General features: G+C 36.0%; 1 pseudogene; it reads right to left on the bottom strand.

The window, feature by feature from the left end:
* Window positions 1-22,785, bottom strand: part of LOC127486681 (ubiquitin carboxyl-terminal hydrolase 14 pseudogene) — a 25,120-nt pseudogene extending 2,335 nt beyond the window's left edge.
* Between the last annotated feature and the right edge of the window lie 3,250 nt (window positions 22,786-26,035).

The following is a 26,035-nucleotide window of genomic DNA, read 5'->3' as shown; positions in this document are numbered from 1 at the left end:
AGCAAAGAAATTGCACTCAATATTTAAGCACATAATTTAGAGTAACAGATTGTAAGAGTTTAAGGAAAATGTAGAGACAATTTGATATATAAATGGATATATTCCATTGGAAAACAACATTGGCACATCAATCAAAACTCATAAAAATCCCCACAGTGCAAGATTAAGAAGCCTTGGAGATCTGCTGCACAATGCTTTTCCATAGTTCCAATACTGTATAGTATATATAAATGTTATTAAGAGAGCATTTTCCATGTGAAATGTTCTTAGTACAATAAAAAAAATTCACATATGTACAACAAAGGAAATGTTTCAAATTTAAAAATGCTAATTACCATGATTTGATTTATACATGTTGTATAATTACCTTGAAAGAGTACACTACATCCAACATGAATGTAAATTTATTACTTATTTAAAAACTTATAAAAATTTTGTAGAATGTAAAAAATCATAAAATTAATAGTGTAAAACATTTTAAATGAAGCATTATGCTATTTATCAAAAATATTTTTGTTGAATTAAGTTAATCCAAAAGCAATGTAGAGTTATAACAGAAAATGGTACTTGCAAGATTAATTATCTTTTAATTTACTAATTTAGATGAGGATTTTGTACACAGATACCTTACCTATACTGTATTAGATGTGCTGTATAAATTTGAATTAAATTAGACTCTTATCACTAAAGACATAACTACTTTATATATGAAATATTTTATATTTATGATTATGTATTAAATATTCACCATGTACTATTCTTAATCCCTTATGGTTTTCTCAATGTCATAATGCCGAAAATGTTAATTGTGATAATTAGATGTATTTGTAGGAAATAGTGAAGGTGCAAATTTGTTTTGTTAATATAGTAGTACTTTTGGAATTGTGATTTCTATTTAAAATACTTTTCTTAATGTTGTGATTATGTTGATGAAATCATAAAGGGAACAAAATGCGAGTTCCTGATGCACAGTCATATAAATATAGTTATTGAGAATATTTGATATGTAGATATGATAAATGAGATAATAACCTTTAGAAAAGTTTAGGTTAAAGATCTGGGCTGTTTGTGTTACCATTTAGTCTGATTTTATTGATTTGAAACTTGCATATTGATTATTAGTTTATCACCTATCTGTTTGTCTCTATAGACATTTGACAAGGGTTAGAATAGTAAACAGTAATAGGACCTTAAAAAGAAAGTTACAAAGTAAAGGCACCAAGTAGGTATGTAGGAGGAAACATCAACAATGTTGTGGAAGAATGGAATTAAAAGATAAATTTATTTTGGTTTGAATTCCAGATATATGACAGATCTTCAGAAAGTTCATAGAAAATATGTGCTATAAAAATGTAGATTAGTGGTCCGTGCTGTAGAGCAATGGGTTAACACCCTAACCTGAAGCACTGGCATCCACATAGGCGCCAGTTTGAGTCCCAGCTGCTCCACTTCTGGTCCATCTCTCTGCTATGGTCTGAGAAAGCAGTGGAAGATGGCCCAACCTTTTGGCCCCCCGTACCCACGTGGGAGACCTGGAAGAAGCTCCTGGCTCCTGTCTTTGGATCAGCAGGCCGTTGTGGCCAACTGGGGAATGAACCAGTGGATGGAAGGCCTCTCTCTCTCTCTCTTTGCATCTCCTCTTTCTGCGTAACTCTGACTTCCAAATAAATAAATAAATCTTTTTAAAAATGTAGATTAAAAACTTATCAATATATGCTTATCTTTTCATTATACTTTTCCATGAATTTTTGAAGTATCCTAATATCTGTGCTACTGTAATCTTATCACTGAAATAGTTTTCAAAAAAACTGATAATTGTTCATTTTCCATTATATTTTTATTCTTGGAACATATTGATTCCCAAGCTTAAGATAATCAGTTTCACTGCTTAGAGATATAGTTAATGATGGGTTTTAATGCAGTCAAAGTTACATGCAGTTTACCAACAGTTTTCCTATTGACAGCAAAAGACAAGAAAACATGAAGACATTCTTCTCCATCTTAAGCAGTAGTCTACTCCCTGACTTATTTCCTGGTTCACTCGTCCCCTGTAAATCTGACCACAACAGGATTTACTTGGCATTGCCCAGGTGGATCATTACATTGTACATACATAAACACTTGTACTGCCAAAGGTCGGTACTGATTATTTTAGGAAGGAATCACGTTGTGTTAGTAAGTTGTAAATATACAAAACAGAAGTAAGGACATTTATTTATAGAGCTTTCATTAAGAAGAAATATCAAATAAAACAATGCATAGAAATAACTGGCATTTAAATGTATGAATATTTAGTTGCAATCTGAGTACCCACACAGGTAAAGCAATACAAAGGTATTCAAAAAGTTTGTGTAATAATGAAATCAAAGAAAAAGTTAGTTAATATCCAGAAATTCTATAAGCCATGCATAGCTTTTCATAATACACATTTTCCTTGAAATTTTTGAATGAACTTTCCTAAAGTGAACTACAAATGCCCATATTATAGAAAAATTTCAGACTAATATTTCAATATAATCCTAAATGCAGAATATAGATGAAAAATAGGTGAATGTATTGCACATAAAGTTTATTATTTTAATAAAATATCTTAAACATAGTCATCTCAGTTCATTTAAATGTACAAGTTTAGGAAACATGTAGGGGCCCAGTAATCTAATCTTACCTTCCCTTTCAAATCTGTGATTAAACATGTCCTATACATATTAAAAAATCCTAGAGTTAATATAAAAGTTAAGTTAGCAATGTAAGGCTTATATGAAAGATTCCAAGCATTATTTTTAAAGCCAAGATTGCTTTAAATTGTGTATGCTAAGAAAATTATTCAAATAAAGCTATACAATTTTTATTTTACATTCACACTTCTCAGTGGCTTTGATCACCTATCAATAAAATATTTTTGCACATCATCTCATTTAATCATCACAACTTTTATTAGGTTGCAAAAATTTGATCTCACCAAATTTGTTTTGTTAATGAAAACAAAACGTAATGAATGCTTCAGATTTATTTTTTATCTTTTTTTAATTAGTAAATATAAATATCCAAAGTACAGTTTATGGATTACAATGGCTTTCTCCCCTCCCATAATTTCCCTCCCACTTGCACCCCTCCCATCTGCCACTCCCTCTCCCATTCCATTCACATCAAGATTCTTTTTAAATTATCTTTATATAGAGAAGACCGATTTAGTATATATTAAGTAAAGATTTCATCAGTTTGTACCCACACACAAACACAAAGTGTAAAATACTGTTTCAGTAGTAGTTATAGCATTACTTCACATTGGACAACAAATTAAGGACAGATCCCACATGAGGAGTAAGTACACAGTGACTCCTGTTGTTGACTTAACAATTTGACACTCTTGTTTATGGCGTCACAAATCTCCCTAGGCTCTAGTCATGAGTTTTCAAGGCTACGGAAGCCTTTTGAGTTCGCAGACTTCGATCTTATTTAGACAAGGTCATAGTCAGAGTGGAAGTTCTCTCCTCCCTTCAGAGAAAGGTACCTCCTTCTTTGATGGCCCTGGCGATCCACTGGGATCTCAATCACAGAGATCTTTCATTTAGGTGTTTTTTGTTTTTTTTTTTTTTTTTTTCCCAGAGTGTCCTGGCTTTCCATGCCTGAAATACTCTCATGGGCTCTTCAGCCAGATCTGAATGCCTTAAGGGCTGATTCTGAGGCTAGAGTGCTATTTAGGACATCTGCCATTCTATGAGTCTGCTGTGTATCCTGCTTCCCATGATGGATCGTTCTCTCCCTTTTTGATTCTATCAGCTAGTATTTGCAGACACTATTCTTGTTTATGTGATCCCTTTGGTTCTTAGTCCTATCATTACGATCAATTGTGAACAGAAATTGATCACTTGGACTAGTGAGATGGCATTGGTAAATGCCACCTTGATGGGATTGTATTGGAATCCCCTGGCACGTTTCTAACTCCACCATTTGGGGCAAGTCCGATTGAGCATGGCCACATGGAGAATCATGAAGCAAGACCCCTACCTTTCACCTTACACAAAAATTCACTCAACATGGATTAAAGACTTAAATCTATGACCCGACACCATCAAATTATTAGAGAGCATTGGAGAAACCCTGCAAGATATATGTACTGGCAAAGACTTCTTGGATAAGACCCCAGAAGCACAGGCAGTCAAAGCCAAAATTAACATTTGGGATTGCATCAAATTGTGAAGTTTCTGTACTGTGAAAGAAACAGTCAGGAAAGTGAAGAGGCAACCGACAGAATGGGAAAAAAATATTTGCAAACTATGCAACAGATAAAGGGCTGATAACCAGAATCTACAAAGAAATCAAGAAACTCCACAAAAACAAAACCAACAACCCACTTAAGAGATGGGCCAAGGACCTCAATAGACATTTTTCAAAAGAGGAAATCCAAATGGCCAACAGGCACATGAAAAAATGTTCAAGATCACTAGCAATCAGGGAAATGCAAGTCAAAACCACAATGAGGTTTCACCTCACCCCGGTTAGAATGGCTCACATTCAGAAATCTACCAACAATAGATGCTGGAGAGGATGTGGGGAAAAAGGGACACTAACCCACTGTTGGTGGGAATGCAAACTGGTTAATCCACTGTGGAAGTCAGTTTGGAGATTCCTCAGAAACCTGAATATATCCCTACCATTCAACCCAGCTATCCCACTACTTGGAATTTACCCAAAGGAAATTAAATTGGCAAACAAACAAGCTGTATGCACCTTAATGTTTATTGCAGCTCAATTCACAATAGCTAAGATCTGGAACCAACCCAAATGCCCATCAACAGTAGACTGGATAAAGAAATTATGGGACATGTACTCTATAGAATACTATACAGCACTCAAAACAATGAAACCCGGTCATTTGCATCAAGATGGAGGAATCTGAAAAACAACATGCTGAGTAAATTAAGCCAGTCCCAAAGGGACAAATATCATATGTTCTCCCTGATCAGCGACAACTAACTGGGCACCAAAGTGGAAACCTCTTGAAGTGAAATGGACACTATGAGAAACAGTGACTTGATCAGCTCTTGTCCTGACTGTTGATGTACAATGTAATACTTTATCCATTTTAGTATTTTTTGTGCTAGTACTATTGCTTGAACTCTGTAATTAACACACAATTATTCTTAGGTGTTTAAATTTTAACGGAAAAGTGATCCCTGTTAAATATAAGAGTGGGAATAAGCGAAGGAGGAGATTATTTTTCTTCTTTGAAGCATGTTCATCAAATACAATTTATCAGAGACTAGGAATTTATAGTCTGATTACTTATCTTTAGTATTTTTACAGAAACATTTTTCTTTTGAGGATATTTACACTATGATAAAATATATAATCCCAAATATATTGGATTAGACAAATGTTAAATTAAATGATATTTAAATTGTAGTGAGCAGCAAAATTTTGCCACTCATGCATAGTCCATTTATTCCAATGGTTACCTAATGCAACTCAGTGTGCAGAATGAAAGACTTTATACAATGTTTTAATAACAGCATTATTTTTGAGACATTAATTTGTGGTAGAAATATTAGATATCCCAAGTATGTCTTTATTTTACTTTATTTTTAATCAATCATAATTATAAATTACTGGTAATTATTAGCAGTAAAATACATTACAAAATTTTTGTTTTAATTTTTTTAATGTTCAATGGTTGGTGAGTTTTCTTTAAATATGAAAGTGGTCTTTTTTTCCCAAAGATTTATTTATTTATTTGAGAGAATTACAGATAGACAGAGGGAGAGAGAGAGAGACACCAAGCACTTTGGCTATCTTCTATTGCTTTCCACCCACATGGGAGACCCGGAAGAAGCTCCTGGCTCCTGGCTTTGGATCAGCTCAGCTCTGGCCCTTGCCACCATCTGGGGAGTTAACCAGTGGATGGAAGACCTCTCCTTCAGGCACAGTTACAGAGTGGTGAGGGGGAGAAAGAGAGGTCTTTAATCCGTTGATTCACTCCACAGGTGGCTGCAAGTGCCAGAGCTGAGCTGATCCAAAGCCAGGAGCCAGGAGGCTCTTCCGGGTTTCCCACATGGGTACAGGGCCCCAAGGACTTGGGCCATCTTCCACAGCTTTCCCAGGCCATAGCAGAGAGCTGGATCAGAAGTGGAGCAGCCAAGACTTGAAATGGCGCCCATATGGGATGCCGGCACTGCAGTCGGCTGCTTCACCCACCACATCACAGCGCCAGACTCAATAAAATAAATCTTAAACAAAAATTATTTTGCAAAATGTTGTGGTCATTGTCAGATTTTTACATGAGTCTTTACTGTGTTTCTGACCTTAAGATTCTCAATCTCTACTTTCTTGCTTAAATCAACTACTGTCTCTATTTAATGACTCAAGTTTTCAGTGCCAAAGTTTCTTTTCATGTCAAGCCTTGTGCAAAGCTAATGAAATCACAGCTTTTGGGACTTGCAACCCTTATAAGAGTGCCTGTACAAATCCAAATTCCTGGTAATGTATCCTGAATTTCAATGGATCATGGTTCAAACGGTTGGGTCTCCTTAATTTATGTGGAATCCCATGTGGATGGGGCTCCAGGCTTCTTGCTATTGTGGGCATTTGGGAAGTGAATAAGCAGATGGAAGATCGCTTTCTGTCTTTCTGTCTCTCCCCGTGTCCCTATGTAACCTTGTCTTTCAAGCAGACAAAAATAAATATTTTCAGAATTTTATTTTCATAATATGTGTAAAATATATGTTGTATGAAACCATGCATATATTTCATACATTTTTGTACCCAAATTAACTGTACTTCTAATTCCATCACTACATGAACTTTTTGAAGTGATCCCCTAGTAAGAGAAATTCTTGGCAGATTATGACAACTAAAACAATCCTGACACCATACCAATAGCAATTGTTAGATAAATTATATTTTGCAACTATTCATGATGAAGAAAATCAAAGAAATGTACAAAAAGATCCAAAATAACAAATTGAAAGAAAAGATGGGAAAAGCAGTAAGCACTGTTTAAGAGTTGGACTTCTCCCTGATCGGCAACAACTAACTGAGCACCAAAGTGGAAACTTGCTGAAATGAAATGGACACTATGAGAAACAGTGACTTGATCAGCTCTTGTCCTCACGGTTGATGTACAATGTAATACTTTATCCATTTTAGTATTTTTTTGTACTAGTACTATTGGTTGAACTCTGTAATTAGCACACAATTATTCTTAGGTGTTTAAATTTTAACTGAAAAGTGATCCCTGTTAGGAATTTGGAAAACATTATGCTGACTGAAATAAGCCAATCCCAAAGGGACAAATACCACTTGTTCTCCTTGATAGGTGACAACTAACTGAGCACCAAAAAGGAAACCAGTTAAAGTGAAATGAACACTATGAGAAACGGTGACTTGATCAGCCCTCACCTTGACTGTTGATGAACAACTTGATATGTTATCCCTCTTGGTATTTTTTTTTTGTTTGTTCTACTTAATACTTTTGGTTGAATACTGTAATCAATACGCAATTATTCTTAATGCTGAAACTTAACTGAAAAGTGATCACTGTTAAATGTAAGAGTGGGAATAAGAGAGGGAAGAGATGTGCAACTCAGGACATGCTCAAGCTGACTTACCTCAAACGGTGGAGTTAGAAACATACCAGGGGATTCCAATTCAATCCCATCAAGGTGGCAGGTACCAATGCCATCTCACTAGTCCAAATGATCAATTTCTGTTCACAATTGATCATAATGATAGGACTAAGAACCAAAGGGATCACATAAACAAGAATAGTGTCTGCAAATACTAGCTGATAGAATAAAAAATGGAGAGAATGATCCAACATGGGAAGTGAGATACACAGCAGACCCATAGAATGGCAGATGTCCTAAACAGCACTCTAGCCTCAGAATCAGCCCTTAAGGCATGTGGATCCGGCTGAAAAGCCCATGAGAGTATTTCAGGCATGGAAAGCCAAGACACTCTGGGGAAAAAAAAAAGAAAAAAAAAAAAACACACACACCTAAATGAAAGATCTCCGTGATTGAGATCCCAATGGAAAGAATGGGTCATCAAAGAAGGAGGTACCTTTCTCTGAAGGGAGGGAAGAACTTCCACTTTGACCATGGCCTTGTCTAAATATGATCAGAGTCAGTGAACTCAGGGGGCTTCCATAGCCTTGGCAGCTCATGACAAGAGCCTAGGGTGATTACTGATGCCATAAACAAGAGTGTCAATTTGTAAAGTCAACAACAGGAGTCACTGTGCACTTACTCCTCATGTAGGATCTTTGTCCTTAGTGTGCTGTACATTGAGATTTAATGCTATAACTAGTACTCAAACAGTATTTTTCACTTTATGTTTCTGTGTGGGAGCAAACTGTTGAAATCTTTACTTAATGTGTGCTAAACTGATCTTCTGTATATAAAGAGAAACGAAAATGAATCTTGATGTGAATGGAAGGGGAGAGGGAGTGGATAAGGGGAGGGTTGCGGGTGGGAGGGACGTTATGGGGGGGAAGCCATTGTAATCCATAAGCTGTACTTTGGAAATTTATATTCATTAAATAAAAGCTTAAAAAAAAAGAGTTGGACTTATCTATATTTATATTTCTAAAAATAATATCATTAAGTAAAAAATGACTTGCTCTCTTAAAAATATTGTCAGGATTAAATGTGAATAAAAGATACTTTGTTTTAATATTAATAAATTAGAGGGGTCAGATTTGGTACTGCCGTAAAGATGCTGCTCAAGATGCCCTCATTCATATCGGGGATTTCCTGATTCAGGTCCCAGCCTCCTATTGATTTCTCGAGATGCAACAGTGATGATTCAAGTACTTGAGTCCCTGCCATCCACATAGAAGACTCAGATTATGTCACAGCCTCCTGCCTTTAGCCTGGCACAGTCCTGAGTTTCACAGGCATTTGGAAGTGAAACATCAAATAGAAGGCATCTTTCTGCCTGTCTCTATGTCTCTCTCTGTCTCCTTGAATTTCAAATAGCAGGGAAAATAAATATTTAAAAAAATAGATAAAAATATATGAACAACAACCAAACCTATTCCACATATTTTCCAATTTTTCTAATTAATATTAACTGCAAATAAATGCCTGCAAAAATGTTGAAATGAATTAAAATATATTATGAAATGAAATGAAATAGTGTGCTTTGAAGGAACTTATTAGAGGGGTGCCTAATTACATTGCAGTTATGGAGCCAGAAAAGTGATTTTATTTCATAATCACTTGACACATACTTAATGTTTCATGAACTACAAACTGTGTAAAGGTCACACATGCATGCTTAACATGTTCCTAATAGTGTTGAATCTTATCCAGAAATGACATTAAATTCTAAAAAGTGTGATCAAGATATTAAATTTATTGCAATTTCCTAAGCCCTCAATAACTTTTCTGTGTTTGATACATTGTTTAAGCTTCACACGTAGCATTTTAAAGTACTCACTGTTTTATTAGAAGAAAGGAAGAGGGTTATGAAATACAGAGTCTATTCTTACGAAAAGTTCACAGCCTTGCAGAGGAGAGAGACTAGTAAGCACAATATAATGCATTCAGAAGTAAGCACTAAGATTAAAAATATACCAGATGTATGATAACTATAAAAAGTAACAGTTAATCTAGCCTGGAGGGAAGGGAAGAAGAATGAAAAAAAACAAGATATGAAAGAGGTGACCTCTAAACAAAATCACTAAGAACCTACAGGATTTTTGAACATGAAGAGACAGTTATCTATAACCCAGTGAACAAGAGTGAGTGAGCAGCCATGTTCTGAGAGTTCCCAGATGTAGATATTGCAAAAATAAGCCCAAATCACATAGTCATATTGAGAATTCTTTGTATACTTCTAGAACTTGGAATTTTTTTTTTTGGCTTAGTTGCTTGTTCTTTCTGTCTTCTAAGAATTCATGGGTGTATTTTAAAAAATGTTACTAGGCATTGCACTCTGTTTTTAATAGAAAGGACATTCCCACAATCAACTAGGTGATAAATAAATCAAATGTGAGCAGATGATGAAATGGAGAGGAAGAAGTTGCAAGGCTCCAGAGTAACTGAGGAGAGAGAAGATAGGAATAAAGTATTCCTCATAAATAGCATGAATGTAGATGAATTTAAATACCTGGTAAACCATTTTATAGCAGGACCAAATTACTTGTGAGATCTCAAGTTTCTATATATAACATTGAAGTAATACCATCTACTGTTCAGTATTTTTGAGCATTAATTTAAATAAGCCTTAGGGTAGTACAGCATATAAAATTAAATTTGTGAGTAATTAAAAATCCCTTCATTAATCACCATTTACATTTTATTCCTGAAACCTTAAGTATAAGCACAATACATATATTATGAGCCTGTGACCTTTCTTAATTATATTAAATCAAATAATTTAATTTACCACACTTTCAAATTATCCTTTAAAGCAATCAGTAAATGTACTGTTCTATATAAATATGTTTCTCGGAACTGTACTCTTGATCATTCCCTCTAATCCTCATAGGAGTTTGAAATCAGAAAAAACGGTATATCATGAATAAATAAGTTGCATAGAAGAAGTATTGTACAAATTTAGTCAAAAAAAGGAGATTAAATATTGAGCTGATACAGAGGTTGAAGTACGAATGCATTTAGGAAACATAATCAACAGCTATGATGTTCAGGATACTCATTACAGTGATTCAGGGGGTACATTAAAACACATTCTTCATCACACAACAAAATTCTAGATTTCTGAATTGAAGAAGATTCACAATGTCATAACTTAGTACAGAAAGAAAAAGTGTAGTATTGAGGACAATTCATTCTAATGCAAATCCATACTATCATTATAAAATAATTAATCAACATTTTACTAATTTTTTCTGCATGTGTTTTTGTGTAGCTAGTTCAGTCAGTTTGGTAAATACAATTACAAATGTTTTTACTTTTCTCATTATACATTTTTTCTTTGAAATTCTTTATAGGTCTGATCTGATTTCATCATCATTTAAAAAAAATCATCTATTATTTTTCACTTTATGTTTCTGTGTGGGAGCAAACTGTTGAAATCCTTACTTAATGTATGCTAAGCTGATCTTCTGTATATTAAGATAATCGAAAATGAATCTTGACGTGAATGGAAGGGGAGAGGGAGTGGGAAAGGGGAGGGTTGTGGGTGGGAGGGACGGTATGGGGGGGAAGCCATTGTAATCCATAAGTCGTACTTTGGAAATTTATATTCATTAAATAAAAGTTAAAAAAAATATTCCTTAAAAACACATTCTAGGAGAAAACATATGAGTATAAAATCTAGAAATTTTATCATATGAGATGCAGTGAAAAAAATGGTTGAGAAGTTCAGTTTCTGAGTAAAAACCCCATTTTGCATTTACAAGATATGTGCCATGGAAATCTCCCATTTCTCCACTTCCTCATTTACAAAATCTGCATAATAAGTATATCATATGACTATTGTAGTCAGTGAATGTATTAATATTTATAAAATCATAAGTAATTCATGACATGTAGTAAACACATTGTATACACTAGATAGTAATATATAAGTATATTGGGTGATATGTAAAGTATATATATTTTTCATGGATAGTCAAGTTTTTTTTTGGCTCTTCTTTGCAAAAAATTTCAGGCAGTGAGCATTACAATAAATGTGTGCATATTTGTGTATCAGCTATATATGTGTGTGTGTGTGTGTGTGTGTTTATATATAAATGAGAAACAGGATTATTAGTGTTGTAACCATACTGGCGAAGGGCCCAAATTTGAAGGCAATGCATAATAATAAGTAAAGTGACTCCAGGTCAGAGTTTCTCTGAGCTCAGCATGCTGATTCCTCACATTTGTAGGGTGCATCACAAATATAATATATAAGGACATTCTTTGTATAAAATATTTAAAATGTATCAAAAATATATGTGCCCATAGAAAGTATACCAATTTATCAATGATGATTTAGATCATGGGCAAAGAAGAGGCAGTTAAATATTTTATGTTCAATGAAATCAATGGAAGAACCTTTTTGTGTCCATCCATCATCTCTATCTATTGTATTTCAGCACCATCACTCTGTCATTATATTTTTAAATGCCATTTTTTTTTCTGAAAATTAGGGAAAGAACAAAATTCTACTCTTAAAGTAACATAATTACCCCAAAATAAAAAATAATGGTTTAAATATGCACCATTATTCCAAAACAAAAAAAATCATATTAAAAAACAAAAGAGGCCAGCGCCGTGGCTCAATAAGCTAATCTTCCGCCTTGTGGCGCCGGCACCCCGGGATTTAGTCCCAGTCGGGACGCTGGATTCTGTCCTGGTTGCTCCTCTTCCAGTCCAGCTCTCTACTGTGGCCCGGGAGTGCAGTGGAGGATGGCCCAAGTGCTTGGGTCCTGCACCCACATGGGAGACCAGGAGAAGCACCTGGCTCCTGGCTTCGGATCAGCGCAGTGCGCTGGCCGCAGCGGCCATTGGAGAGTGAACCAACAGCAAAGGAAGACCTTTCTCTCTGTCTTTCTCTCTCACTGTCCACTGTGCCTATCCAAAAGAAAAAAATTTTTCACAAGGATATGCATTAACATAAAAATTATTAAAATTCATTTTTATAAATCGATGTAAAGATCTATACTGAAGATAAGCCTCTTTCTGTATCTCAATTTTTATGCACATAAGTGAGCTTACATAATGATTTTCTATGTGATGAGATAGTTTATATCAATCACTACCTTTATAGAGAAAGGAATATTGCTGTTATTGGAGTTTTTTCTCATGATTTCATATATTTCAATGTTTAAAGAAATAGAAAAAAAGTGAAATATATTGTAATATAAGAGACATATGGAAAACACTGAGGGAAAGATTAAAGAAAAGAGGAAAACAAATGAAATATCATAATATGGTGTTGCCAACATAAGAAAAACCTCTAAAGGGTGCTACTGTTCATATTATCAACCACATTTATTGAGGAAGAATTGACAAAGAAATGAATTAATGATTGCCTATCAACTTCTCAAATCATTCTCAAAGCAAACTGCCTCTGAGTTATCTAACCCTATGTTAGGGGAGCATTCTTCCCAGGTACAGTCTTAGAAATGAGGGAGTCAGTAACTTTTGAGTCACTTGAAAGTATCAATATTGTAGATCTCATCTACATTGGCTTATTCAATTTCATAACAATAATTTGGTATGTGCATGTCCTTTATTTTATATATAGGAGTCAAGTTATGCATAGGGTGTAAATCACCCAGATCTCGTAACTATGTATAATAAGAGTATGGAGCATGTGCTAATCAGACATGTTAGAAATTTTCCAATACCCTAAGGAAACTATGAGACGATGGGAGGCCTCACTCACGAGGCAACTGAGTAACTTTCTGTCCTCTGTGTTTCTCTCTTTTTTATGTAATGTTAAATATTTATTCTATCATTACTTTTGAATATTATAAAATTATTAATTTATTTTATTAGAAATATAGAAAATCAGAGACAAAACGACAGAAATCTCTTATCTCTTGGCTCACTCCCCAAATGCCCACAGCAGTGAAATTTGAACAGATCTAATCTGGGAGCCAGGAACTCAATCTTGGTGCCAACAAAGGTGCAGAGTGTCCACCACCAGAGTCAATATCCAGTGCCTCACGAAGTGCACGCTCAATGCTAAGCTGTAATCAGGAATGGGCTGAGACTTGTTCCCAAGGGAGTCCTAATACAGTGAAAAACACCTATGAATTTCTTTGAAATTATAGTGTTCCAGCTTCCACATCCCATTGTTTAAGAGTTTCCGTGTAGTACAATAAGGAGAAACAACTGAGAAAGTAAACTGAGTGCCTTTTAAAAAACGCAAACAAAAATATAAACTTCCTATACTAATAGCAAAGTTGCAGAAAAACTCCCTCCATGCTCCACACTCCTACCAATCTTGCAATGAGACTAACAGAGTCTTAGAAAATCAATAACCAAAAGAAAATGTTTCTCCACTGGAGATGATCTGGTCTACTAGACTGACTAGGACTGAGTTGCTCACTGCAGAATGTCTAGGGATTAGCACAGAGTCCAGGACACATAAACATTTCTTAGTTATTTGTTGAATAAACTGATGAAAGAGCAAATAAAACAAAAAAAGATTATTTAGTAGAAGTATGATGAATAACTCATTAAAAGTCAACCTCAACAAAATATGAAGTTTTTATTTTCAATGAAAATCAAAATTCTATGAGATAAAGTAGCTTTAAGGAGAATATCTTCATTGACATCAGTCACAGAAAAATTCAACAGAATTGAACTAAGTTTCCAGGAGGCAGACTGAGGGAAATTTTAGTTAAGAAGTGACAAGAACTGCAAACACCTCAGAGAGCTGGATTGGAAGTGGAGCAGCCAGGTCTCGAACTGGCACCCATATGGGAAGACATTGCTTCAGGCCAGGGTGTTAACCCGCTTCACCACAGTGCCGGCCCCATGAGTGTATTTCAAAAACATAAAACCACTGTATCAAAGAGATACATACTGCCCTATGTATGTTACAATACTGTTAATAACAGAAAACCTATGTACTCAACCAAGGTGACCATCATAGGATGGATGGATGGATGAAGAAAATGTAGTACATATGCACAACAGATACTACTTAGTCATATGAAAGAATGGAATCCTATGATCTTCAGCAAAATGGATAGAACTGGAGAAAATTAAGTTAAGTGAAATTAGCCAGATATAGAAAGACACAATCAACATGCTTTCCCTTCTATGAGGACTCTAGAAACTAAAACTCACTCTGAACACAGAACGTAGATTACTGGAGTCTGAGAGCGTTGGGGAGGGCACAAAGTTCTTGTATGAATAAAATAGGGCAACCTGGTTGTGGTTCACTAATGGTGAGACATACATGAAATGTTAATGCCATGTTCCTTGTCACTCTGCCTTTCAAATAAACAGAACAAATATTTTAATATAAAACTAAAACTCTTGTTCATATACATATGACATTAAGAAATTGTATAAGAAAGCCTCAAATAGTGAGAAATATGTACATTCAATAGTCAAGCTATTTAGAGCATGTATAAAGTATTCTAGAAAATAGCTAAGAAGCAAAATTTTAAAATAAGATTTTTCAAAATGGGCAGTGCACTAAAGTGGATATATAAATAAATGACTAATTGGCATAAATATGTAAAATTTTTCAACATAATTATTCATTCATTCTGTTATTCATTCTAAAAATCTAAATTAAAACTACTATATATGCATAGCCCCTTCAGAGTAGATAAAATAAAATTACTGACAATACAAATGATAGGCAAAGATGTAATGATTGGAATTCTCATACAACTCTGGTGAAAACAAAATTAATATAACCACTTCAAAATGTACTTATATACATTAACTAAAGTTCAACATTTTTGTTCCCCCATAAAGTATCAATTTATGAACAGATATAAATGCTTTATATTCACAAAACATGAATGTTCATAGGAGCATTATTAATACTTGCCCCAAAATGGAAAAAAATGCAAATATATCAATAGAATTGAATGATTTTTATATACTTCCTTTCAATATAGATGAATACTTTGTCATGAGACTTACAGGATAGTCATGCATCCTTGCTTTCAAAAATAATACACATATATATTCTTTACATATAAAACAGATATTTCAAATGTTAAAAAATTTAAAATCTAAAAGAAAAGAAAACCAATGATTAACTGCTATGTAGAACAGTATAGATAAATTTCAAAATGTTAAGTAAAAAAAAACTCCAAATTAAAGAGCATACATGCAGGGGCTGGAGCTGTTGTGTAGTGGGTAAAGCCGCTGCCTGCAGTTCAGGCATCCCATATGGGTGCCGGTTCAAGTCCTGGCTGCTCCTCTTCTGACCCAGCTCTCTGCTATGGCCTGGGAAAGCAGTGGAAGATGGCCCAAGTCCTTGGGCCCCAGCACCCACGTGGGAGACCCAGTGGAAGCTCCTGGCTACTGGTTCAGATTCGAAGCTCCAGCCATTATAGCCATTTGGGGAGTGAACCAGCAGATAGAGGACCTTTCTCTCTCTCTGCCTCTGCCTCTCCGTAACTCTGCCTTTCAAATAAATAAATAAGCCCTTTAAAAAAAGAGCATACACACTTATTATTTCCATTTATATCAATTTCAAATATTGATAATAAATTTCATAACTGATTATCATTAAGTGGAGGTTATCAACTGTATAGAGACAGTAAGGAGTTGGATGAAGTTATGGAAATTATTTGAGTATGTGTATATCTGTATGACATTTTCCTAAGATATAAATATAGATAGATATTGAGACTACATTTGAGATGCATATATTTGGGTGAATTTAACTTATAGCCTAATATGTAGAGAGGGAACTAAGCAAAACAAACAAAAATAAATGTCAAAAGTAGATAATATTCATTATGTTTATAATGTCAAAAACAGCTGAATAAAGCCTCCTGGAGTAAAGAACAAAATTAAATAAAACGGGAAAGCATTGCTGTGGTGAATTTTAAAAGAATAGCATTCATTTTAAAATTAGGCTTCAATTATGATAGAAACATTTTATTCCTAAAGAAATTGACAAAAATGTTCTATTACTGTATAAATTAAGCATGCTAGACAGAGATGTTAAAACTACATATTTTGGGGCCTGCACTGTTCACCACCTGCAGTGCCAGCATCCCATATGGGTGCAGGTTTGAGTCCTGGCAACTCCTTCTCCAATCCAGCTCTCTGTTAAGGCTTGGGAAACCATCAGAAGATGGCACAAGTTCTTGGGCTCCTACAACCTAGAAGACCTAGAAAAAGCTCCTGGCTCCTAGCTCCAGCCATTGCAGCCATTGGGGAGTGAACCAGTGGATAGAAAATCCATCTCTCTCTCTCTCTTTCTCTCTCTCTCTCTCTCTCTGTGTGTGTGTGTGTGTGTGTGTCTGTGTCTGTAAATAAATAAATAAATATTTAAAAACTACATATTTTTCAGGAATAATAGGTAAACCTAACTTGGATGGTTTTTTGAGGACCTACTTACATTTTATTTCAGGATTGAAACATGAGGCATCAACTGTCCATTAAATTATCTTATATATTTTACAACGACTTAACTTTTTTTTTCCATTAGACCCTTTATTTAAGGTACAAAATCTTCGTGCATCTAATAATTACAACTTTGGGAACAGAGTGATTCTTCCCACCCTATCTGTCCTCCTACCCACACTCCTTCCTTTCTTCCTCCCACCTCTCCTGTTTCTATTTTTATTTTTTACTAACATCTATTTTCAATTAACTTTATACACATAAGATTAACTCTATACTAACTGAAGAGTTCAAAAAATAATATAAAAAATTCCTCAACAGTTGAGATAAGGACTGTTCAAAGTCATCACATCTCAAACTCTCAATTTCACTTCTATAGATTATCTTTTAGGTGTTTTATGAGTTACCACAGATCAGAGAGAACATGTGATATTTGTCATTTTTGGACTGGGTATTTCAGTAAGTATAATGTTTTCCAGTTTTTATCCAATTTGCTGAAAATGACAGGATTTCATTTTTTTAACACCATATAGTTTTCCGTTTTGTTCCATAATTTATTTATCCAATCTTTTTTTTTTATTGGTCAATGAATATTTTTTTAATGAATATAAATTTCCAAAGTACGATTTATGGATTACAATGGCTTCCCCCACATACCGTCCCTCCCACCCACTACCCTCCCCTTTCCCACTCCCTCTCCCCTTCCATTCACATCAAGATTCATTTTCGATTATCTTAATATACAGAAGATCAGCTTAGTATACATTAAGTAAGGATTTCAACAGTTTGCTCTCACACAGAAACATAAAGTGAAAAATAACAGATGATTTTTTTAAGTGATGATGAAATCAGATCAGACCTATTGTCATGTTTAATCCCAGTGAGAGTCAAGTTGGGAGTTGATAATTTCTTTTTTTTTTTTTTTTTTTTACAGAGGATCAGTTTAGTATACATTAAGTAAAGATTTCAACAGTTTGCACCCCCATGAAAACACAAAGTGAAATATATTGTTTGAGTACTCGTTATAGCATTAAATCTCAATACACAGCACATTAAGGACAGAGATCCTACATGAGGAGTAAGTGCACAGTGACTCCTGTTGTTGACTTTACAAATTGACACTCCTGTCTATGGCATCAGTAGTCTCCCTATGCTCCAGTCATGAGTTTCCAAGGCTATGGAAGCCCTCTGAGTTCTCCGATTCTTATCTTGTTTAGACAAGGTCATAGTCAAAGTGGAGGTTCTCTCCTCCCTTCAGAGAAAGGTACCTCCTTCTTTGAAGACCTGTTCTTTCCACTGGGATCTCACTCGCAGAGATCTTTTGCCAGAGTGTCTTGGCTTTCCATGCCTGAAATACTCTCATGGGCTTTTCAGCCAGCTCCGAATGCCTTTAGGGCTGATTCTGAGGCCAGAGTGCTATTTAGGACATCTGCCATTCTATGAGTCTGCTGAGTATCTCACTTCCCATGTTGGATCACTCTGCCCTTTATTTATTCCATCGGTTAGTGTTAGCAGGTACTAGACTTGTTTATGTGCTCCCTTTGACTCTTAGTCCTTTCATTATGATCAATTGTGAACTGAAATTGATCACTTGGAATAGTGAGATGGCATTGTTAATATGACTGGTTTAATTCTGTAATTAATACACAGTTATTCTTAAGTGTTAAAAATTAACTGAAATGTGATCCCTGTTAAACATAAGAGTGGGAATAAGAGAGGGAAGAGATGTATAATTTGGGACATGCTCAAGCTGACTTGCCCCAAATGGTAGAGTTAGAAACATACCAGAGGATTCCAATTCAATCCCATCAAGGTGGCATGTACCAATGCCATCTCACTATTTATCCAATCTTAAGCTGACAGATGTTGGGGTTAATTTCATATCTCAGCCATTGTGAATTGTGCTACTATAATCATGTGGGTACATAACTCTTTCATATGCTGATTTCATTTCTTTTGTACAGATTTCCCAGGATGGGATGGCTGGGTCATATTGTAGGTCTATATTCAGATTTCTGAGGTATCTCTATGCTCTCTTCCACAGTGGCTATACCACTGACATTCCCATCAACAGGATAAATTCTTGTTTGATTTCTGTTTGAAAACCATTCTAACAGGGGTAAGGTGAAACCTCATTGTGGTCTCAATTTGCATTTCCCTAATTGTAAGTGATTCTGAGCATTTTTTTGTGTGTCTGTTGGACAATTGGATTTTCTCCTTTAAAAAAATCCTGTTTAAGTCCTATGCCCATATGAGATTCCGGTGCCTCAGACAAACGATTAGCCAAGTGAGCCACAGCACCAGTCCCCTAGGGTCTTTTCCAAGAACTTATTGCCTATGCCAATGTCTTCCATGGCTTCCCCAATGTTCTCTAATAATTTGATGGTATTGGTTCATAGATTAGGTCTTTGATCTATTTTGAGCAGATTTTTGTGTAAGGTATAAGGTCTACTTCATACTTTTGCATATGGAGATCCAGTCTTTCCAGTACCATTTGTTGAAGAGACTGTCCTTGTCCCAGGGATTGATTTTAGCTCCTCTGCCCAAGAAAAGTTGGTTGTAGATTTGTGGGCTGATTTCTGGAGTTTCTAATCTGTTCCAATGGTCTACATGTCTGTTTTTGTGCCAGTACCAGGCTGTTTTGTTCATAACTGTCATGTAGTATGTCTTTTTTTAAATTTTTTTATTTATTTTTTTGTCAGGCAGAGTGGACAGTGAGAGAGACAAAGAGAAAGGTCTTCCTTTGCCGTTGGTTCACCCTCCAATGGCCGCTGCAGCCGGCGCACCCTGCTGATCCGAAGCTGGGAGCCAGGTGCTTCTCCTGGTCTCCCATGTGGGTGCAGGGCCCAAGCACCTGGGCCATCCTCCACTGCACTCCCTGGCCACAGCAGAGAGCCGGACTGGAAGAGGGGCAACCGGGACAGAATCCGGCGCCCCGACCGGGACTAGAACCCGGTGTGCCGGCACTGCAAGGTGGAGGATTAGCCTATTGAGCCACGGCGCCAGCCTATGTAGTATGTCTTGAAATCTGATATTGTGATGCCTCTGTTTTTATTTTTGCTTTATAAAATTGTTTTAGCTATTTGGGGTCTCCTGTGTTTCCATATAAATGTCAGCATTGTTTTTTTTTTTTTTTTTTTTTCTGCGTCTGAGAAGAATGTTCTTGACATTTTGATTGGGATTGCACTGAATCTGTAAATTGCTGTCAATAATATAGACATATTGATGATATTGATTCTTCAAATACATGAACATGGAAGACTTTTCTATTTCTTTGTGTAATCTTTTTTTTTTTTTTTTGACAGGCAGAGTGCACAGTGAGAGAGAGACAGAGAGAAAGGTTTTCCTTTGCCGTTGGTTCACCCTCCAATGACCACCACAGCTGGTGCGCTGCGCCCGGCGCACCGCGCTGATCCGAAGGCAGTAGCCAGGTGCTTCTCCTGGTCTCCCATAGGGTGCAGGGCCCAAGCACTTGGGCCATCCTCCACTGCACTCCCTGGCCACAGCAGAGAGCTTGCCTGGAAGAGGGGCAACTGGGACAGAATCTGGCACCCCGACCGGGACTAGAACCTGGTGTGCTGGTGCCACAAGGTGGAAGATTAGCCTAGTGAGCCGCGGCGCTGGCCCCTTCTATTTTTTTATTTAATGTTTTGTAGTTCTCGTTGTATAGATCTTTGATGTCCTTTTTAATTTATTCGAAGGTATTGAATTTTTTGTAGCTATTGTGAATGAGATGGATCTTAGAAGTTCTTTCTCAGCCATGGCATTGTCTGTGTATTTTTGTGTGTTGATTTTATATCCTGACACTTTACTAAACTCTTTTATGAGTTTCATTGGCCTCTTAGTGGAGACTTTGGGTTCACTATATAATCCGAAAATAGGGATATTTTGATTTCCTCCTTCTGATTTATATCCCTTTGATTCATTTTTCTTGCCCAATAACTCTGGATAAAACTTTCAGGATTATATTGAATATCAATGGTGAGAGTGGACATCCTTGTCTGATTCTGGACCTTTGTGGGAATGCATCCTACTTTTCCACATTCAATATAATGCTGGCTATGGGCTTGTTATAGATTTCCTTGATTGTGTTGAGGAATGTTCCTTCTTTACCCAATTTGCTTAAAGTTTTCATCATGAAAGATTTTGTATCTGCTCAAATGCTTTCTCTGCATGTATTGAGATAATCACATAGTTTTTGTTCTTAAGTTTGTTAAAGTGATGTATCACATTGATTGATTTGTGAATGTTGAAACATCCATGCAGACCAGGGATAAATCCCACTAGGTCCAGGTGAATGATCTCTCTGATGTGTTGTTGGATTCAATAGGCTAGCATTTTGTTGAAAATTTTTGTGTCTAAGTTCATGAGGGAAATTGGTCTCTAGTACTCTTTCTCTGTTGTATCTTTTTCAGTTTTGGAAATTAAGGAATTAATTAATTTAGGAATTAAGGTGATGCTGGCTTCATGGAAATAATTTGGAAGAATTTCCTCTCTTTCAATTGTTTTGAATAGCTTGAGAAAAATTGGAGTTAATTCTCCTTTAAATGTCTGGTAGAATTCAGCAGTGAAGCTGTCCAGTCAGTCCTGCAATTTTCTTTGTCACGATGGTCTTCATTATTTATTAATTATTATTTTATGTTTTAGTTATTGGTCTGGTAAGATTTTCTATGTTTATATGATTCAATTTAGGTAGGTCATATGTGTCCAGGAATCTATCCATTTCTTCTAGGTTTCCTGATTTGTTGGCATGCAGCTCTTTGTACTAATTTCTGATGTTTCTTTTAATTCCTGTAGATCTGTCATTACATTTCATTTTTCATCTCAATTTTATTGCTTTGGGTCTTCATCCTCTTTTTTTATTAGTTGGGCCAATGGTGTGTCAATTTTGTTTATTTTTTCAAACAAACAGCACTTCATTTCACTGATCTTTTTTATTGTTTATTTGGTTTCAATTTTGTTTATTCTCTAATTTTAATTTTTATTTTCTTCTACCAGTTTTGGGTTTAGTTTGTTGTTGTTTTTCTAGGTCCTTGAGGGTATTTTAGCTCATTTATTTGGTACCTTCTAATTTCTTGATGTAGGCACCAGTTGCTAGAAATGTTCCTCTTAACATAGCTTTTACTGTTATCCATAAGTTTTGAAATGTTGTATTGTCATCTTCATTCATTTACAGAATTTTTTTTATTTCTCTTTTGATTTCTTCTATGATCCACTGTTCATTCAGGAGCATACTGTTCAGTCTCCATGTGTTTGCATATGTTCTAAATACTCGAGTTGTTTATTTTCAGTGTCATTTCATTGTGGTCATAGAAGATGCATGGTATGATGTTGATCTTTTAAAATATGTTGAGACTTGCTTTATGGCCAAGCATGTGTTCTATCCTAGAGTAAGTTCCATGCATTGGCAAGAAGAAGGTGTATTCTTCTTAGTTTTTTATCTTTGATGGCTTTTATCTTGGACTATGCCTCTGTGGCTTAACAGAGCATCTGGTCTTTCAGTGACTATCCAGAGGTGTGTGCTTAGAGTGGCCTGGGAGCTCTTTTCAGTGCTCTGGTGTGAGGGAAGTGTCCATAGTAACACCCAAGTTGGGCATGGTAAATCTCCTTTTTTATCAGAAGGGATGGTTTGATCAGCTCTGGTGGTATAGTTTCATTCTCACCCCCTCTCCTCCCAGGAGACCAATGCCCAGGTGCTAGCCCCAGTGGGCACAACGTTCATCCATGCTGCCAGAAGAACCACACAGAGGATCCATGCAGGCCTCAGTATGAGCATGAACGCTACAGTGATGAGTCTCACTAGGCAATGCGGGAGCCCTTAGCATGTGGAGCTGCCCATAGTGACTGCTCAGAGACCCAGCCACACCAGGCACTCTCCCATGCAACCACAGTATTTTCAGAGTCCATCCCAGTGTCCAAGGCTCACACAGTCACAAGTGCCCAGCCCCCTGTCAATGCTCCCAGCCAGACACAGGCATCTCATCTCAGCTGGTTGCTGAGCTCATGGACACAAGCTGGCACAGCTGTTACCTATGTCCAAAATGGCACCAGCCCTCTCTTAGCTAGTTACAGGACTCCAGTGCTGGGTGGTTGGGGAGAGAGAAATGTGCCCCTCTTTTTTTTTTTTTTTCTCTAGGTTGGCAAGTATACTGCCCTTCACTGGATCCAAGCTGGGCTCACGTCAGGCTCTTCCTGCAGCTTTATCAGCCGTGGCTTGGGATGCTGCAGTCTGGTCTTACCTTACTATTCAAAGTTGGTGCTAAGGCACTCAGCTACTGGGGTCCTGAGTTGTATGTATGTGTCCACACCCTCCACATAGATCCACAGATCTACAGTGTCCCTCTAATTTGCATGGAGTTTCCTCTGCAGTTTTTCTTTTTTCCTTAATGCTTCCCTGAGATTGCACTCTCTTCACCTTTTTTTTTTTTTTTTAACTTTCTTCCCCTAGACTGGAACAGTAAGCTCCCACCCTATTCTGCCATCTTTTTTTTTTTTTTTTTCTTTTTGACAGGTAGAGTTAGACAGTGAAAGAGAGATACAAAGGACAAAGGTCTTCCTTTCCATTGGTTCACCCTCCAAATGGCCGCTGCGGCCAGCGCACTGTGCTAATCAAAGGCCAGGAGCCAGGCAGCTCCTCTTGGTCTCCCTTGCAGGTGCAGGGCCCAAGCACTTGGGCCATCCTCCTCTGTCTTCCCGAGCCACAGTAGAGAGCTGGACTGGAAGAGGAGCAACTGGGACAGAATCCGGCACCCCAACCGGGACTAGAACCTGGTGTGCCGGCGCTGCAGGTGGAGGATTAGCCAAGTGAGCCACGGTGCCAGCCCTATTCTGCCATCTTGAAATTTTCCTCATTGAGTTTTCATATCTATTTTGCATCACGTATGAGACTTAGCAACTTCCCAAACTGAATTTGTTAACAATAGAAAGAGGTTGACAGGAATCTTTCACTTAAGAACCAGTGTAATAATTGCAGGAAGAACCCTAAATAGATGCAATTTAAGTATTCTAAAAACTATGTTAAAGTTACAAGCTTAGACAGTGCTGGGGAATGTCTAGCCTACAGGCCTTATACAGCCCACAGAGTCATTTGGCGTGGGCCTGCCAAGGCAATCGCAGGCAGGGCACAAAATTCAGTGAATCTATAGTAGGCTAATTTTATGCTGATTTTGTGTGACCAAGGAAAGTTTTTATAATAATCCAAATGCGCCTTAGCAGAAAAAATGATACCTTACCCTTAATGGAATATGACAATTTTTGTGTTTTCTGTGTTACTAGAGACATAAAATATTAAAATGTTTTAAAATGATCTAATAATCACTATAATTTACATATTAGATTAACTGTTTTTTCTTATTTAAAGTAATATAAAAATACCCTAAAACAAGATAGAAAACAAAGCATTTAAATGAACTACTATATTGCTCAAATGAAACTTGAGGTCAACACATACACATTCATTCAATATTTCCACAGTAAAATTGTACTGATAGTACCCTAACAGCATGAATCAAGTCAAAGGCTTAGTTATGAGCTCTACAGAGTTCTAATTTAAAATTATTTTTACTATGGGATTGACATCATTTTAGGCACTGGGTAATAATAGTTTATTAGTTAGCTTTTTATTACTACAACAAGATACCAGAGGGAAGTTACTTAGAAAAGACAGAGGTTGATTTTGGCTCCTAGTTTAGGAGTTTACAGTGCAAGATTAGGTGCACCCATTAGTCTGGCATCTGGTGCTGGCATTCGAATTGGCAAAGGGGGAAGTGTGCATGGGAAGGATCAATGGCCAGCCAGGAAGCAGAGAGAGGCTTGACCTAACTCAAGTATTTTTAACCAAACCGCACATGAGAAAATATTTTCCATGGCTAAGGTGCCACCAGTATGCCTGACTCCTAAATACCATCAATGAATTATGTTTCTACTTTCTTAGCACCATGAATTTAGAACTTTGTGGCTTAAAGCCATACACAAATTCAGAAGCCAAGTTCAGTAGAAATGACAACAAGCCAAAGAAAAGCTTTTCACCCTGTAGAACTCACATAGTAGAGGAGTAACACAGATATTAAACAAATACAAATCTACCAAAGTAATGATTTGTACTTTAAACACTTAAAGTGGTTCAGGATGATCTGAAATAGAGGAGTATTTTTTTAATATCCTGTATATATATATACATATATATGTATATATATACACATATACACATATATACATATACATACATATATACATGTATATATATATAGTGTATGTATATATATGTAAATTGATAGCTTATTTCTCAAAGGAGGGACAGGGATGCTTTTAGACCAGTGGAAATCCTTTTCTGTTTAAATAAACCAAGACTCCCAAAAAAACTCTGAGGTGAGAGAAAGGAGTCCAGTTTGGATAAAGTGAAGTGAGGGAGGTAAATAGTTGCCAAACTGACTTGAGAAATTTAATTGGTTAACCTATATATTAGAGCACTATCTTATATGCCAAAGCAGTATTTTCAATTCTAAAATTTAAATTTCTATATAATATAGGTAAGGTAAGCATGACTTTTCTCCAGAGTGTAACAAATGACATATTTTCATTCACTCCTTCTAAAACTTTTTAGTGCTATTGACTATTATGCCCAAAAAAATACATGAATGCTCCTTTCTTAATGGATTATTTTGTCATCAAGTTCAATTTCATTAGAAAAAGAGGAGGTAAAGAAGAAAAAGAAGAACATGAAAGTATTTTATAATTAATCAAATATATCTATATTGACATATCATTCATTCAAAAAAGAATTGATAAAAACTCACAGTACATTAATTATTTCCTTTCATAAATCTTAAGACTCTTTATTCACTCATGCTATGAATATCAAATATGTATTAATGTGCCAATGAAATGATCTGCTGATTCTAGTAATATATTGCATCTTAGTGTCTGTATCATTGGATTATATCTCATTAATGAAAGCTTTGAACCATATAATACTTCAAATAATTTGATGATCCTAACTGAAAAATTTGCACAGTACTTACCATATA

This window comes from Oryctolagus cuniculus, chromosome 3, assembly GCF_964237555.1.
Source record: "Oryctolagus cuniculus chromosome 3, mOryCun1.1, whole genome shotgun sequence".
In the NCBI taxonomy this organism is placed as follows: Eukaryota; Metazoa; Chordata; class Mammalia; order Lagomorpha; family Leporidae; genus Oryctolagus; species Oryctolagus cuniculus.
Note: the sequence above shows the minus strand (reverse complement) of the source record. Positions and strands in the feature narration are given on the sequence as shown.